This window comes from Lycium ferocissimum, unplaced genomic scaffold, assembly GCF_029784015.1.
Source record: "Lycium ferocissimum isolate CSIRO_LF1 unplaced genomic scaffold, AGI_CSIRO_Lferr_CH_V1 ctg18296, whole genome shotgun sequence".
Classification (NCBI taxonomy): Eukaryota; Viridiplantae; Streptophyta; class Magnoliopsida; order Solanales; family Solanaceae; genus Lycium; species Lycium ferocissimum.
Genome location: NW_026717721.1, coordinates 18,459 through 34,759, shown reverse-complemented (window position 1 = coordinate 34,759; position 16,301 = coordinate 18,459). Strand labels below are relative to the sequence as shown.

The 16,301-nt window shown below is 36.9% G+C and overlaps 1 long non-coding RNA gene across 4 annotated transcripts; it reads right to left on the bottom strand.

Annotated features, from left to right (window-relative positions):
* Positions 1-8,172: 8,172 nt before the first annotated feature.
* Positions 8,173-15,207, bottom strand: LOC132042836 (uncharacterized). 4 transcript variants are annotated; one of them, XR_009411598.1, is made up of 5 exons: positions 14,854-15,207; positions 14,232-14,325; positions 12,359-13,905; positions 11,704-11,790; positions 11,338-11,482 (listed from the first exon to the last, which is right to left on the bottom strand). It is a non-coding gene; the product is annotated as an uncharacterized LOC132042836 (long non-coding RNA). The 4 variants fall into 4 exon arrangements; XR_009411597.1 differs by lacking the exons at positions 11,338-11,482; positions 11,704-11,790 and adding an exon at positions 8,173-8,435; XR_009411595.1 differs by lacking the exons at positions 11,338-11,482; positions 11,704-11,790 and adding an exon at positions 8,173-8,435 and having other exon boundaries at positions 13,819-13,905; positions 14,854-15,178.
* Between the last annotated feature and the right edge of the window lie 1,094 nt (positions 15,208-16,301).

The following is a 16,301-nucleotide window of genomic DNA, read 5'->3' as shown; positions in this document are numbered from 1 at the left end:
TGTTTCAAAGGTTATCGAATTCACATAAAAGGGCGTCGCGGGACCCACGGACGAGTATAGACCCGAACCGAGCCCGCCTATGAAAAACATACTCATTCTATATCATACGAACTCCTACGAAAATTTCAAAGCAATCCGAGCTTTTCTGAGAAAGTTATGAGCGTTTGAACTTTTGGAATCGCTAAAGAATAAGCTTTAAAACCAAAAATCAGCTTTCATGAAATCTTTACAAATTATGAATTCCAAGGATATAAGGATCAATGTTATGGCATATGAGCACAAGAATACCAAGGAAACACATACGAATCATAGACAAGCTCGGATTGCGAGAATAGAGTTTCCCTGAGGCTCGTATCATAGCCTACGTAACTAAGGCATGCCAAAAACAAAGGTTACTTTACATACCTCAAACGCTCTCCAAAATGATCCAACTCAAGCTAAATCCCACCTATGATTTGGGCTGCTCACGATCTATAAACAAGCCATAAAATGCCAAACATTAGCTAAAGACTTTTTGGGCATTAAATTCCAATTTCGCCCTTAGTTCTACAGAAATTGGGCAGCATTTCCCCCGTAAATAGGCTACCCCGAGAATTCAACTCGGCCAAAAACAATCATCAACAACAACAATAACCAACCTAGCAACATCAACAACCAATCCCAGAAAGCAATACAACAACAATAGCTTTCTTTTCCATTATTCAACAACTTACATAAATTCAAACGACTTACCTTCAAGCCAAACTCGACGCTTATACATCCACATACTAACCCGAACCCATACCAAAATATTTAAAGACATCCTAAGCAATTCATACAATATTTCCAACAATCCATAAATTTTCCCAAGCTACACCGAAAAAATGACCCTAAACCGAGACACCCCTTTTTCATGCTCCTCATTTCCAAACCATGACTTGTATCCACAATTTATTCTAACAATGCTATCTCATCCATATACCAATTACATTAAATATACAATAGCCTCCAAATCAGTCCGCAACATTTACAACATCAATTTGAGTCAGTCAATAAACATTCATTTCCAACATAAAATTCATAGCGACGACGATTAAAACATTAAGCGACGTTCATTCGTTCATTGTCATATAATGTGACCCATTTCGACCAACTCTACACATATACGTATATGGATGATTTTGCAATTGTTCTTCACCTTACAATGCTCATAATAAATTAACTAGGCATTTGTTATATCCCGTCTTTTTGCCTAATCGGAAAATTCGAAATAATTGTGAATTAGAGAAAGAAGGCTATGTTTGAAATTTTCTTAGTATGTGTATGTCGGTTATGGAAATTTGAACGTGAAAACACCGGGAGAAGGCCTAAGGGCAAAATTGGAATTTTGGAAATTTATTTCGGAATTGGTAAAATGTGATTCATGTAGATTTGGGCTCAAAAAAAAATAAGAAACAAGGCCAAAACAAGGGAGGCCCAACTGCCATGAAGGACAAGCCCATGGCAAATTAATTAATTTTGCATGTGATTAATATGTATTTAAGGCCCAACCTTCAAGAAACTTCAAGAGAAACAAAGGAAAAATCAAAAAAGAAAGAGAAGAGAGAATCGGCCAAGAGAGAAAAGAGAGAAAGAAAAGAAGAAAAATTCTTGGAGCTCAATTCCTTGGTTTAAAAATCCGTCCCTCTTGGAATTACTACTAAGCTCAAGTCCCTCTCCAAGATGGTATAATTAGTCACAAGAAAGTGGACTTGGTGGCAAGAAGAATTTATTGGGAAAAAAGGTAAGATTTCCATGTTTTATGTTATGGAATAAGTATACATTTATGAGGATTGAAACTAGAAGAGAATCATGGAGTGGTGGTGTATGTGCTTAGCCGTGTATATGTATATATATAGAGATGTGGCCGTGTATGTACATAGTTGTGCATGAAAAATATGTTGAATATTATTGTGTACTTAGTTGTAGTTATGGTGAAAATTGTATTGGAAATGAAAGTTGAATAAATTAGTGAAAGTTGGGAAATATGAAGTATGGCCGTGTGGTAAGCATGGTGTGTGGGAGGAAAATGAATTGAACTTCATTTAGTTTGTTAGTTGTGTCAGCATGATATTTGTGACGTAAAGAGAGGTTTAACGAATGGAGTCGCCATTGAAAATGGTTGTATGTTGTTGTGGCGAACTATGTGAAATTTATATGATTTTTGTATGAATATGGAAGTAAGGTCTAAATGCGGATTATGGTCATGGTTAATGAATTTGGAAGATGGAAATGTGTTATGAACTTGTATGTTGAAGATTGGTTGAATTGAAAAAATAGATGTTGGCGTGGCTATGGAAGAGTTGAAATGGAGATAAATTGTTTTGTTTGATATACCCGTGTTGTTATGATTCTTATAATGTAAATGGAGGGAAAACAATATAAGTTTGCATTGATTTGAAAGTGTTGGATGAATTGTGGCATTATATTGGAAAATAGATTAATAGTGCTATATTATGTTTTGTTGTAAATGTTGATGTCTTCTTCTGTTGTTGTTGAGTTGTTGATGGTTGTTTTGAGCCGAGTTAATTCTCGGGTGTCATATTTATAGGGGAAGCGCTCGAAATTTCGGTAGCCAAGTATAACCCAAAGATGTAAATGTTAACTTGCATGAATAAGAATCGGGTAAAGTGACCATTTGCGCTTTTGGACCAAACGGGAAGTGAGATTTGACAAGCGTAAGCGCAACTGTGTTCCGTAATTCGTGCACTTCAACTGCATTGTTCACCGCGCCTGGATTGCGGGCGCGGGATCTCATCTGTATCCGATATGATCCGGTATGATCTGATTATGTGATATTACGGGGATGGCGGCCAGGATGGCATTTGATCCGATTAAATACATCCCACCGCGTCCCGTACTACGAGGGTTACGGCTCGTTACCGCGTCCCTTATTAAAGGGCCGGATCTCGGTACGTATGTGATTGGGGACTTGACATCCGATATGTATGTCCGTATATGATTATGACTCTGCACGCATGATTACGTTCTCCGATCGTACGTCGATTCGACTCGATTGTCCGACATTTGAGATCCAGCTGCGTCCGAGACCGTCCGTCACACTCGTATCTGATCTGCATTGTGCCTCTGTCAGCCGCAATTCCTAAATCTGACATAATAAGATTCTGTCTGTACGCTCTGTAAGTCCGACTCTGCTTTGATTCGTCCGCACACTCGTAAGTCCGGGCCGACCGCATGACTCGTCTCTCGTACGCTCGGTAAGTCCGACCCCGCCATGAATCCGATTCTCGTCCGCCTATTTCTCGTACTCTCTCGTCTCGCTACGATTTTACATATTCGACCCCCGGCTATTTTAATTATGTATATTTTGTTTCCGCTTACATACTGGCACATTCGTACCGACCGTTCTTCGGGGGGCCGTGTTACATGCCCACGCGGCACGCGGGCTCGCACGGTACGCCGCCGCCTTTAGGTTATCGGTTCTGTTGCTTGAAGCAGCCCTTGATCCGTAGCCGATACTTTTGGTATATCTTCCGTTGTCTGCTTTGTTCCGTATATATATGATCATTTGGGCACGGCGGGGCCTCCGTCCCGTCTTCTGATTCTGTTCTGTATGTTAGAGGCCTGTAGATGTTTGTGCAGCGGGTTGTCACCGTCCGTAGGTACGCGCGATTAGCGACTTTGTACCGATATAACAGCCTAAATGTTTCCCATGCATGTTTCGGTATGTATATACATGTATATGTATGTTCGTGCGATGCACCTTATATACCGTATGAATTTATGTATGTTTAAAAATGGAATTAGTCGCTGGTATGTCGGATCTGTTAGGTAGGTGCGTCTGGGTGTCCAAGTAGGACACCAGTCACGGCCCACGGGTTGGGTCGTGACATTAATTCATAGTCTCAACACAACACAACACAACACAACACAACACACCCATACCCACACGGCTCAAGCACCACTTACACAATTCACTTCCAACATTCCATATTTCATGATTTTCCTCCAATATAACATACTACAACAAGCATACAACCTTCATAACACAAAAACAAGATCAAAACTTACCTTTCTTTTCTTCAATTTCCAAATAGCCTAGGGTTTCCCAAGATGAAAAATAATGGGTTGATCGCTCCAACGATGCTTCCACGCTACTTAGGGACCTCAAAATAATGGGTTTACATCAACAAAATAATTTTAGAAGAGCTAAAAATGGGAGGTGATTTTCTTGGCTCTGCCGAGAGCTCCTCAATGGAGTTTTCGCTTTGCTCTATTTTTTTCTAAGTGTGGAAATATAATTGAAGACTTGTGGTCATCTTTTAACCAATATATGAAGTGCATTGTTGTCCCTTGGACCACATTAATGAGTTGGATCACTTAAAAGATGACACAAAAGAGGTGAAAATGCGTGGGGTCCCTCTCCCACTATACACGGCCAACATGGAAAAAGTGGATGATTTTCAACTTTCAATTTTATCACTTTTGGTCCCAAATTTTCCTAATTGTTCCATACCAATAAATTCATGCACAACTTATATTTCAAAATAAAATCAAAGGTCAAGAATTCCGACTTTGTATCCCGAAATAGTTTTGTCCTTAACTTATCATAATTAGTCCGGATTGTTCCAATGTACAAAAATACGGGTTCTAACATGCCCTGCTACCAATCGTGTCAATAACTGAACTGCCTCTCGCAGGGTCCCATCATCCGCCCCGGTCGGGGAACCGGAGGAGTGTGCCGGTGCGCGGAGCCGGCGGTGAGTCGCTTCTGTCTTTGCCCCGTGGCCGCTCCGAACCCTCCGATACCGGCGGTGTAGCGAACTAGCCGTCGGAGGCACAATATCCCGCTCAGTCCGGGCGCGAGCCCTAGTAGTCATCCGGCTCGGCCGGGTCTCACCGTAAACTTGCCATTACCGGGCAGCCGTGGCCTTCTGAGGCATCACCGAAAACGTAACATTTCGTCGTAAAGCAGTCATCCTGATAACACAGCTCTATCGCACTATCTAAGATCAGAAGAAAAGACAACATCCTAAATGTCCTGTAGCCTCCTGTTTATAGATGTGGTGCACAACACACCGATAAACAAGACTCTACTAGGCACAACAAGACATTCCGAGGACAAACCGCTCTGATACCACTTCTGTCACGACCCAACCCCGTAGGCCGTGACTAGTGCCCTATCTGGGCACCCAAACGCACCTATCAAACGGGGTTACACACGGGTGGCTTATGTATATACGGATATCAAACACTGCCTCAGATTATATCAAACACATCCAGGTATATAACGAAGCCGTAAGTAATACAAGTTAAATTTATATAATTTCGAAAAAAATTTCGGCGAGTTTCCTTTGTTTTACGGACTATCCAAAATAACCCCGTACGCGAAAAAAGCCAACAAAGGCCACACGGGGGCCAACAAAACAACATATATACATATGCGGACGACAAGGCTACCGCGGCGAATGGAATCGCCCAAACACAACATATACAAACACAATCGTACGAAGTAGGCACAACCCACGAACATGTCCACGTACCTCAAATGTACGGACGGAATCATATGACGGGACAGGGCCCCGCCGTACCCATGAACGAATATATACAATGCAACGAACGAATATATATACCAAAAGTAGGCTCCGGAATAAGGGGGAGCACTCCAAATAGCAGAAGAAGGTGTCCTAAACCGGCGGATCACCAAAGCGTGCTGCCGTAGAATCGCGGCGCATGAAACGCAGCCCCCCCGAAAGTGGGGTCAATGACGAAATATGTACTGAGTATGCAAAGCAGAAAATGTAGTATACAAATCTGAGTTACAATCGAAATAGAGGTACAGGAAGTAATGCATTTCCAAAATATCAAAATGTTACTTCAAAATATCCATCATGCAAAAGGCACAGGAAATATGGTCGCCCGTCACTCTCGATGGCGCCATAACACAAGATAACACCGTAAAGTTTCAAATCTCCGAATCTCCGTCACATATCATACACAGCATATCGCCACACACAAAAGATCACACCAAATATAAGGGAACCCGGCCCTCGAGCGAGGAACTCGGTGAACCATAAACACAAGATAACACCGAGTACATCATAACGCGCGCGACAACGGTAACCGGTTCGGGACTCGGCAAGGATATAACCGTAACGCACGAACGGAGAGCGAGGAACCATATGCATAAAATCATTGTCATAATCCAAAAGATAAGTAAAATAGTCATATTGGAAATCGAAACAATAATTACAACATTTTCTTTTAAAAGTTATCGATATTACATAAAGGAACGTCGCAGACCCACGGACGAGTGTAGACCCGAAAAATTCTCCGCTTTATGGAAAACACACTCATTCTATATCATACAATCTCTTACGAAAATCTCAAAGCAATCCGAGCTTTTTTGTGAAAGTTATGGGCGTTTGAAATTTTGGAATCGCTAAAGAATAAACTCTAAAACAAAAATCAGCCATGTATCTTTACAAATTATGAATTTCCAAGAACATGGGATCAATGTTTTGTCATATCAACACAAGAATACCAAGGAACAAATGCGAATCATAGATATGCTCGGATTGCGAGAATAGGAGTTTCGAGGCTTGTATCATAGCCTATTTTAACTAAGGCATGCCAAGGAAAGAAGGTGGCTTTACATACCTCAAACTCTCTCCAATATAATCCAAACTCAAGTTAGATCCCACCTACGTCTCGGGCTGCCCACGATCTATAAACAAGTCATAAATGCCAAACATTAGCTATTGACTTTTTGGGCATTTAATTCCAAATTTGCCCTTAATTCTACAGAAATTTAGGCAGCATTTCCCCTGTAAATAGGACACCCCGAGAATTTAACTCGGCCAAATCAATCAACAACAACAACAATAACCAACCTAGCAACATTTGTAATTAATCCGAAAGGCAATACAATAATAATGACTCTCTTTTCCATCATTCAACAACATTCATGAATTCAATTCGACGACTTACCTTCAAGCCAACATTGACGCTTATACATTCACATACTAACCCGAACCCATACCAACAATATTTAAAGACATCCTAAGCAATTCATACAACATTTCCAACAACCCAAATTTTTCTCCAATTCAGCCGAATTCAGCCCCCAAACCCGAGAACCTCACTTAACCCATTCCTCATTTTCAAATCATGATTTGCATCCACAATTCACATTCTAACAATGCTAATCTCATCAATATACAATTTACATTAACTGTACAATAACCTCCAAATCAGTCCGCAACAATTACAACATCAATTTGAGTCATTCAACATTCATTTCCAAAATAGAATTCATAACGACGACGACTAAAACATTAAGCGATATCAATTAGATTCATTGTCATATAATGTGACCCATTTAAACCAACACTAAACATATACATATATGGATGATTCTCAATCGTTCTTCACCTTACAATGATCATAATAAACTAACTAGGCATTAATTCATAATTTCAACAAAACACAACACACACCCATTTGCACGGCTCAAGCACCACACACCCAACTCACTTCCAACATTACATATTTCATGATTTTCACCCATTTTAACATACTACAACATGTATACAACCTTTATAACATACAAAACATAATCAAATCTTACCTTTTCTCTTCAATTCCAAAATATGCTAGGGTTCCCAAGGATGAAAAATAATGGATTGATCGCTCCTATTGTGACGAAAACGCACTTAATTGTGACGGTAACTTCGTTAAAACCGTTGCAATAGATTATCCTATCGCAACGGTTTGCCCTTCAAGATCATTGCAACATTGCAACGGTTATGTGTCTACCGGAATAGCCTACGAACCGTTGCAATATATATTTTTGCATCGGTTATTCAACGCTATTGCAACGCTTATTTCTGACAATTCAACCACTGCTTCTTCCTATTGCAACGGTTGTTATAGAGCTAATGCAACGGTTATTTAATATTGCAACGATTATTTTTAGGACTATTGCAACAATTATTATAATTCTACTGCAACGGGTATTGTAGGTCCACCGCAACACATATTATGGGGCTACCGTGACAGTTATTGCGATGCTACTGCAACGAGTATTATGGTGCTACTGCAACGGATATTATGGGGCTACTTTAAATCGACTATACGAGGTATCGACACAATATAGACCACACATATATCAATCACCAGAAGAAACTATAATAATCCAAGATCCCACATCATATATACCAAAATAATAATTCAAGATCCGACATCATACCAACATAATAATACAAGATCCAACATCATACCAAAATAATAATCCAAGAGGTCAAGAAATATACATAAAAGCAAAATATCAAGATAATGTTTGACCATTCAAGAGGTGGAACACACAAGTTTTCAATTTTCCAAAAAATTAACCCAATCCTCCTTAGTGGATCATGTATCTTCACTTCTTTCATCCCCTTGTTCAATTTCACCACCTACAAAAAAATGATAAGGAAAAATGATTTAGAAAAGCTTTCATAAAAGAATTTAATCTCTACAATGCATACATACTAATGATGACAAGACTAGAAATAAGGAAACGACTAAACCCAAAAAGCCCTCTTGTCCCTCTTCTCTTTGGAGAAACATGGCGACTTGAGTTTAATGGGAAACTTAGCCTCTGTGCAACCTCCCATGGTTGTGGGAGAGACAATTCGTAACAATAATCCTCAAGCATCATATGTTGCAAGCATAAAACTCAGGAAATTACACAGAATGGCCTTGGAAATGGTCTAAAATGGCTACATGAGTCCACAATAAATAAAAGCTCCTGACTTGTGTCCACAATAGATAAAAAATGTGTAAGATAAATTAAGCAACGTAGGTCTGCCAAACACTTGCAGAAGTTCTTCTTTGTAGAGAAAGCCAAACACCAGTTACAAAATCTGTTGCACCTTGGCATTATTAATTTTTTGCAGCTTGCTTGAAGCAGTATAAAGTTATAGAATAACCATGAAACTTTATGCCTCTAACAAACATACCAATTTGACTTGTTCAGCAATTTTCAAATAAGATTTCAATTAAGAGAGAAAGTATTCATTCTACATTCAAATTTTCTAATAAATCAACACCATACAAACTACATGACCCACCTAATTCTACCATGTCAAGATCCTCACCAATTGATTTGCCTGCACATGGAATTTTTCCAAAATTTCTTATGTCTTTTGACAAGTAGATCTTTACTTCTTATGTTGCTATCTAGTTTCCCTTCACAACAAAGTCAATTCTTCTTCAATGTATGAAAATAGAGTTAACATAAGAGAGAATCATTTAATGTATGCATGAATTTCCACAACTATTACTTGTGATCAAGAAAGACATAAAGATTCCTGCAATATTTTATCAACACTCAACAGTACTTAACAACTATGACAAAAACACAACAAATATTTTACTGCCCCAATTGACAAAAGCAAATCCAAAACCTTAAAGTTTACGGGATTCAATAATATAGAACTTTATTGAGCATATAATTTATGTCATCCTCTCTAAATTTTAAATATCTTTTAGTTCAATAAGTTCCCAACTCAGTCCGAAATGCAACAAAAGCAGTTGACAGGAAATCATTTGAACAGCTAAGAAGGCAATGAGTGAGATGAGACAACAAAATACGATTTTCAATTATACTTTTAGCATTCTCATTAGGAATTACATAGTGCAATGTCTTCCTTTTATACCTAATATTGATAGGCTACACCTCTAATTGTATCATTGCCTATATTCAGGCAAAAAACAAAGAGCACCTAACCCAACATGGTTTGTGAACATGAACAACTCTAACCACATTCATGCAAAAATTTATATGCTACATAATGCTAGACCCAGAAGTACATATCTAAATTTTAAAAAAGGTTCTATGAAAGGCACTATTTAATTTTCCATGACACAACTATTATTCATAACAAGAAGAAGAACAAGAGACAAAATCACATTAGCTTGACCAAATGAGCTAAAATAAAAATCAAGAGATATCTTGCTATTTAGGATGAAATAAAGCAATAATAGAACTTACGGCCTTGTAGCCAATGCTCTTGTGTTCTTTAGCTACTTAGAAACTATCAGTCATCAGCACAAGTTTAAATTCACCATTAACCAATTTTTTCAGTCATCAGCAGTTCAGCACAAGTTTAAATTCACCATTAACCAATTTTTTGTACTAACGAACACCAGATTAAATTCACCATTAACCAATTTTTTTCTACTAACGAACACCAGATTAAATTAATTACATAGTTTCTTCAGAAGAAAAAAAAATAGCATACATATAAATGACTAGCATAAATAATTTTCTAAAATGCTGGATTCCTGAACTCAACAGGTGAGTTTAGAGTTCTCAAAGTAAAATCTACCACATTATTAATAGGAAAGTAACCATTTGTTATATTAATGATGCAAGTAATACAAAAAAACCAGAAAAAGTAGACTTACAGTTTTAGAACCAACATCCATCTTGTAAAGTTCTGCCATTTTTTTTTTTAAAATAATTGAATCTTAGTTTTAGAGCAATCAATAAGTAAATAAGCCTAGTTTAATGGAGACAATAAAGGTGATCAAAATGAAACTGGGGTAAAATTCGAGAACCTTTTTTCAAGTCAACGCAAACAAGGCAATCAATTTCACAGCCAAATTTCCATCTGCAAGACAGATAAATACATAGCTACAGCTACTCAAGCATAGGAAAAGCAGATTATGTAGAGAGAAATTAGACAAACCATACAGCTATCTACTTGTTCTGCTTTTTCTATGTTTGATTAATCTATAGATATGTATTCTCTGTGCCTTGTTGATGGAAGTTTTGTTGCGACCCGAACAATGCACCTAAGATTTCACATAGTTTCTTGTAAGGAATCCAAAGGGAATCTGAATAATAAACCAAAACAATCAGTGAAACTAGCAAGCTAAATACAAAATCAAAGAAGAGGAAGTGAGAAAAGTGTATTATAGCTTTGGTGTATTGGAAAAAAAAAAAAAGATCCTGTAAGTATAGTGTTTTGATGATGATGAAAATGATGGTGAAAATGAGCACTATATGGTTCTTTTGACCAGAGAAAAAAAGAGTTTCAGATAAAAGAAAAAGATGTCTATGTCCCCCCCTACTGTCAAATCTTTGTTGTAATTGTCAATGAGCAAAAAAGAGAGAAGACAAAAGAGTGCAAAGACTCTTCTTTTCTTTTCTCTTTTTTCATCCACACGCTTCATTTTTCCTCTCTAAATGTGATGCTCCACTTCTATATTTAACATATTCTTTACTAGTTTTTTTGTTCTTTGACTAAAAGGGTCAGCAAAAATGCCTATGTATTTGCCTCATTCTGCCGGCCAAATAGAGGGCCATTTTTCTCCGATTGCCTCATTTTTTGTCTAAAACTTTGAGGGCCCAGTTTTTGCTGTTCTACAAACATGCAAAGAGAAAGCGACACACGCCATGGCTGCAGACACCGGATTGCAAATGGATGCCGTACCGGGTCGCCCTGCCAAGATACTGGTCGGTAAAAGCAATTTGTTATGTAAGCGAAATCTTTACCGACAAATAAGCAATAGCCAGCAGTGAGGTTTAAGCATACACCATTCTATTATCAAAAATGGAATATTCATGCTTGTATTGAAATAAGTATAATAATATTTCCATGGTTTCAATTCATAGATTGTGAAAACAGAGAATCTTGAAGTTCGGTAACATATAAAGGTTTTAGAGAAGCTCACTTTCGCCGACCCTTTATGGTATTCAGATTCGCACGATTAGAAGGCCAAGAAGAGACATTTTTCATCTTGCAAAACTAAGCCATTTTCCTTCAACAAAAATAGCAAATACCAAAATCATCAAAACATGTTCTTGAAAATCCTTTCAACATGATATCTCATCGTTCTTTTCTTCATTATATGAAGAAAAAGACTTAGAAAAATCACACAAAATATTAAAAAAAAAAATGGGTGTGCTGCATCAACAATTGCCTCAAAGTTAGCATTTTTTCCACCAGAGCCATCATATCAAGTTGATTTAGATGAACAAACACAAAAATTGAAACTATTAGGTGTCCCTCAAAGTGAAAAGGGTGAAGTTTCAATTACGCAAACAAAGTTTCAACCATTTGAGAAATGAATGATCTAAGGAAATATAGCAACACTAAACCCATGAAAACATGCAAGAGATTCAAACTTGCACAAAAAAAAAAAAAACAACAACAGCAGCACATTCTGACAGTAGTTCAACAGAACATAAATGAACAATGTTACATTACCATAAAGATAATCTCAAATTTTCTTATAAACACAAACCATCAGCAAATGTCTTAAAGAAACCAAAACCAAGTCGTTACTATTTATATTTTTCAAAAATAAAAATAAAAAATTAACTCACTCAAGCTCCAAGTACTCTTCAAAAGGCACCAATAACAAGCACCTTTCTAGAAAATGCCCGCACAAGTTCTGAAATATACAAAAGTAACATCTAACTCAGTCAGTCACACTACACTTCTCAGTCACTTCCATTTACATTAAAGTTAAATACCTACAAACGACATGGCATCTTGATGGACATAAGCAAAAGCCAACGAAACCATTGACGTAAACAAGAGTATGCAATCTTTACTTTTAAAAAAATCAGTTTTGCGTAATCTTCGTTATATCTCTTTATTTTTTTAGTGAGGAAGGCTCCTAGCAAATAAAAACACGATAACAAAAACAACAAAGTAAAAAAAAAAAAATCACTTTTATTTGAAAACAGATTCTTATTTGTTACATCTGAATGCAATAACATAATATTCACTTTTTCGCAAGTAATAAAATTCAATAGGCTTTGAATTTCTCTAGTTTAAGGTTGAGAATTTTGTTGACCTCTATAATGGAGTTTTCTAGTAGTGGGTTTTCTTAAATATATCACATCAGTCTACATGAAATTTAAGACACGTTGCTACTGGAACCTTTTTAAAGTAATCGTCAATCAATAACTTAGAAATTTGGTCAGTGGATCTCCTTATTTGATTGAACAACACAACTAAAATGCCTTTTTTTATTTAAGTTTGTATCACACAGAGGCAGCTATATACTGAACAATTTCCGCTTTATTTGTAAGCTAAATCACTGGACAGAGAACGGATAAAAAATTAGAATGCCATCTGTTAGTGAAGAACCAAAAATAGAGCTTGATGTCAATATGTAGTGACTACTAGAAGGCATATCTAGAATTTTCAGATCACTTTGTCAACATATGAATAGAGAATTTTATATGACACAAGCTGTTCAAGATCAAAATTATGAACTATCATATAACTCAGCTCATTGGAGAGAAGTCAGCTTCATATTTTTTCAATCAAATATGAACCTTGGTCGAGAATATTCAACTCTCAAAGATTTTGGGACATAGTAATTATATCTTTACTCTTTTCCCCTCAAGAAAAATGAAAAAGAGAGGGATTTTATCATTTTTCAAAGAAATAAAGAGATTAGGGTGCAAGTCATTAAAAAAAATATAGGATAGGGTGCAAATTCCAAAAGAGGACATACGTTAAGGGTGCAAAATTCCAAGAACTCAGTTCTCGGTAACTAATTACTAAAAAGTATATGACAACGGTCCTTGAACTCACACAACAACCTTAATGTATACTTCATATCATGGGATCTAATAGTGGAGGATCAGGATAAACAGAGAGACTATGCGGTATAGGATAAAATTTCTCAACTGATGAAACACCATGTTCGAAATACAAAGGCACTGCAATCTAATATTATCAAATTGCGTTTTTTATTTTTTTTCAAACTGACTTAAAGGCATTAGAATATGACATATCAAGGCAAGAGAAGTTTTAACTAGTAGATTACCTGCACTTCTATAAACGTTCAAACCCTCAAGCAATACAAAATAAACTGGATATTATTAGACTGGACCTTCTCTGCCAAATTTTTAACCTGCAAAAATAGACCACAAGCAAAACCATGATCCATCTATGGGGAAATACCAACGTAAAAATGTATTAATATATTTTCTGCTAGCATGGACATATACAAGAGCAAACAAACTGCAGCGGGAATATATTATACTCTTTCACCACTTAATAATTTTGCGGAGGCCACATGCTGCTTTAACTTAAGCAAATACATGTATGAGATTAAAACACTTTTAAATGAACATCATAACTCAAAAAGGTACCAGTAACTCTCTGAAATTTAGAGTTGCAGTCTTAGTTGAAAACATAATGAACTGGAAAATAAAACACATGAACTGAAGATTACACTGAACTAAATTCACGCGCAAATTGCCAATTTTACTCTATTTCAAAGATAACGATTATTGTTGGGAATCCCTGGAGCAGCTGAACCACTGACTGCCTGCAATCAAGAGTGTGAAAAGTCATGTTAAGTCTTTGACAGAACCGGGATTTTTAAAAAAATACACGTGAAGTTAAATGCCATCACAAAATCCTTATAAACACCTTCAAAATTGACAAAAAAATATGACAAAGTACTGATTCAGGTACAAAACATAACACCCATCTGTTGCTTCTAAGACTAAGAAACTCAATGAATCACATATTTCAGATCTAAACCTTTGTTCTTGGCTTTGGCCACCTATTTCCAGGAAACCCATAAAGCAAATGGTGAAAAATAATAACCAAAATGTTCAAAGAAAGATTTTTTCCTCAAATCATAAGAAACCCAGATTTGAGATACAACCTCTAAACCACAATAAGAGTAAATAACAAATATATATTGGAACAAAAACATCTACTTCATAGAAACCCATTTGTGTAATTTTTATTTATTTCCAAAAACCCTTCAATGGAATTTCTGATTTGAAGTACAATCCTAGTACCACTAAGAAATCAATCAAAAATGTAGATAAAGAAGGGAACTTACTTGTACTAGTTGTAGAACCAGGTGCAAAAAATCCTTACTTCATTACTGGAGAAGAAAACCCTCAGTTCCTTATTGGAGAAGAAAACCCTCCACCAAAGAAACTGAAGTGTTTACATAGAGTGACATTCGTATTTAATTTTTCATTAAAAAAAAAGAAGCTTTGGCGGGTCTACTAAAATTATTGGAGGGAAATATTGGGAGAAAATAAACCGTTGCAATAGCTATTTTTTTCGATAGAACCGTTGCCATAGAGAAATCTACCGCAACGGTTCACATAATCGTTACTATATGTACCTCTATAGCAACGGTTCTTAGACTAATGCAACGGTCTAATTGTAGAAGTGTTCCATTAGGTAAAAGGGGATATAAAATCAAAGCAAAAATCGGTGTAACCGTTGCAAGAAATGTTCTATTGTAACGACTTGATAACACGTTGCCAAAAAACCGTTGCTATAGGCCTATTTTCATCATCGAGTGAGAAGGTTGTGCGGTAAAAGCATAACTTCTGTTAAAGTATTGTGGCGGAACAATATCAGGGAAGAGATAAAGAATACGTATTCCTACTTATTTCCTGTGTCTTCAGGTAATCTAAATCCCCAGATGGGATATGTTGGTTGATTAACGAATTGTATGTGACAGCCACGAAAGAGACTCCCCCCCCCGCAGTGCTTATAAGACTCAGTAGGGTCAGTTAACATTCGAGGACGAATGTTCAAAAGGGGGAGAGGATGTTACATCCCGCATTTTGTACGTCGGGACATTCCGAGCTAACCATGATAAGTTAAAGGCAAGACTATTCCGGGGTACGAGGTAGAGACTTTTAACTATGATTTTGTTGTAATGCACAAGTTGCATATATTCATCTTTTCAATTGGTATGGAATGTTAAGGGTAAATTTGGAATAAGGAAAATTTGGGGGTTAAAAGTGAATTATGGGAAGTTAAATATTTCATGAAGACTTGGGGCTAGAAGTGGAAACAAAGTTATTATTTTTTTCATGAAATGGCCACTATGGCCGTGTGGCATATGTAGTATGGTGTGGGTCCCTCCCACAAAATTTGGCCAAATTTGATTAGTTAAATTTATAAGTGGCACATGTGTGCACTTTATATTTGTTGGGGTTCTTTATATATATATAGAAGGGATGACTAGCCAACATATTGGTCATCTTTTCCAACTCAAGAAAGTTGGAGAAACTTGAAGAAAAAAAGAGGGGGAGTGTTCGGCCAAGGGCTGGCCGAACCTATGCCATGGAAAATTTGCTCACAAAAATTATTTTCTTCTATGTTTCAACTAATTGGAAGGTCCTAAACAACATGAAGTGGTTGTTGGAGCAAACAAATCCCTTGTTCATGCAATTCTCAACCCTAGCCAAGTTGAAGAACAAAGTGGAAAAGGGTAAGTTTAATCCTCTTTTTATATGTTAAGAATAATTTGTGCATGTTGTG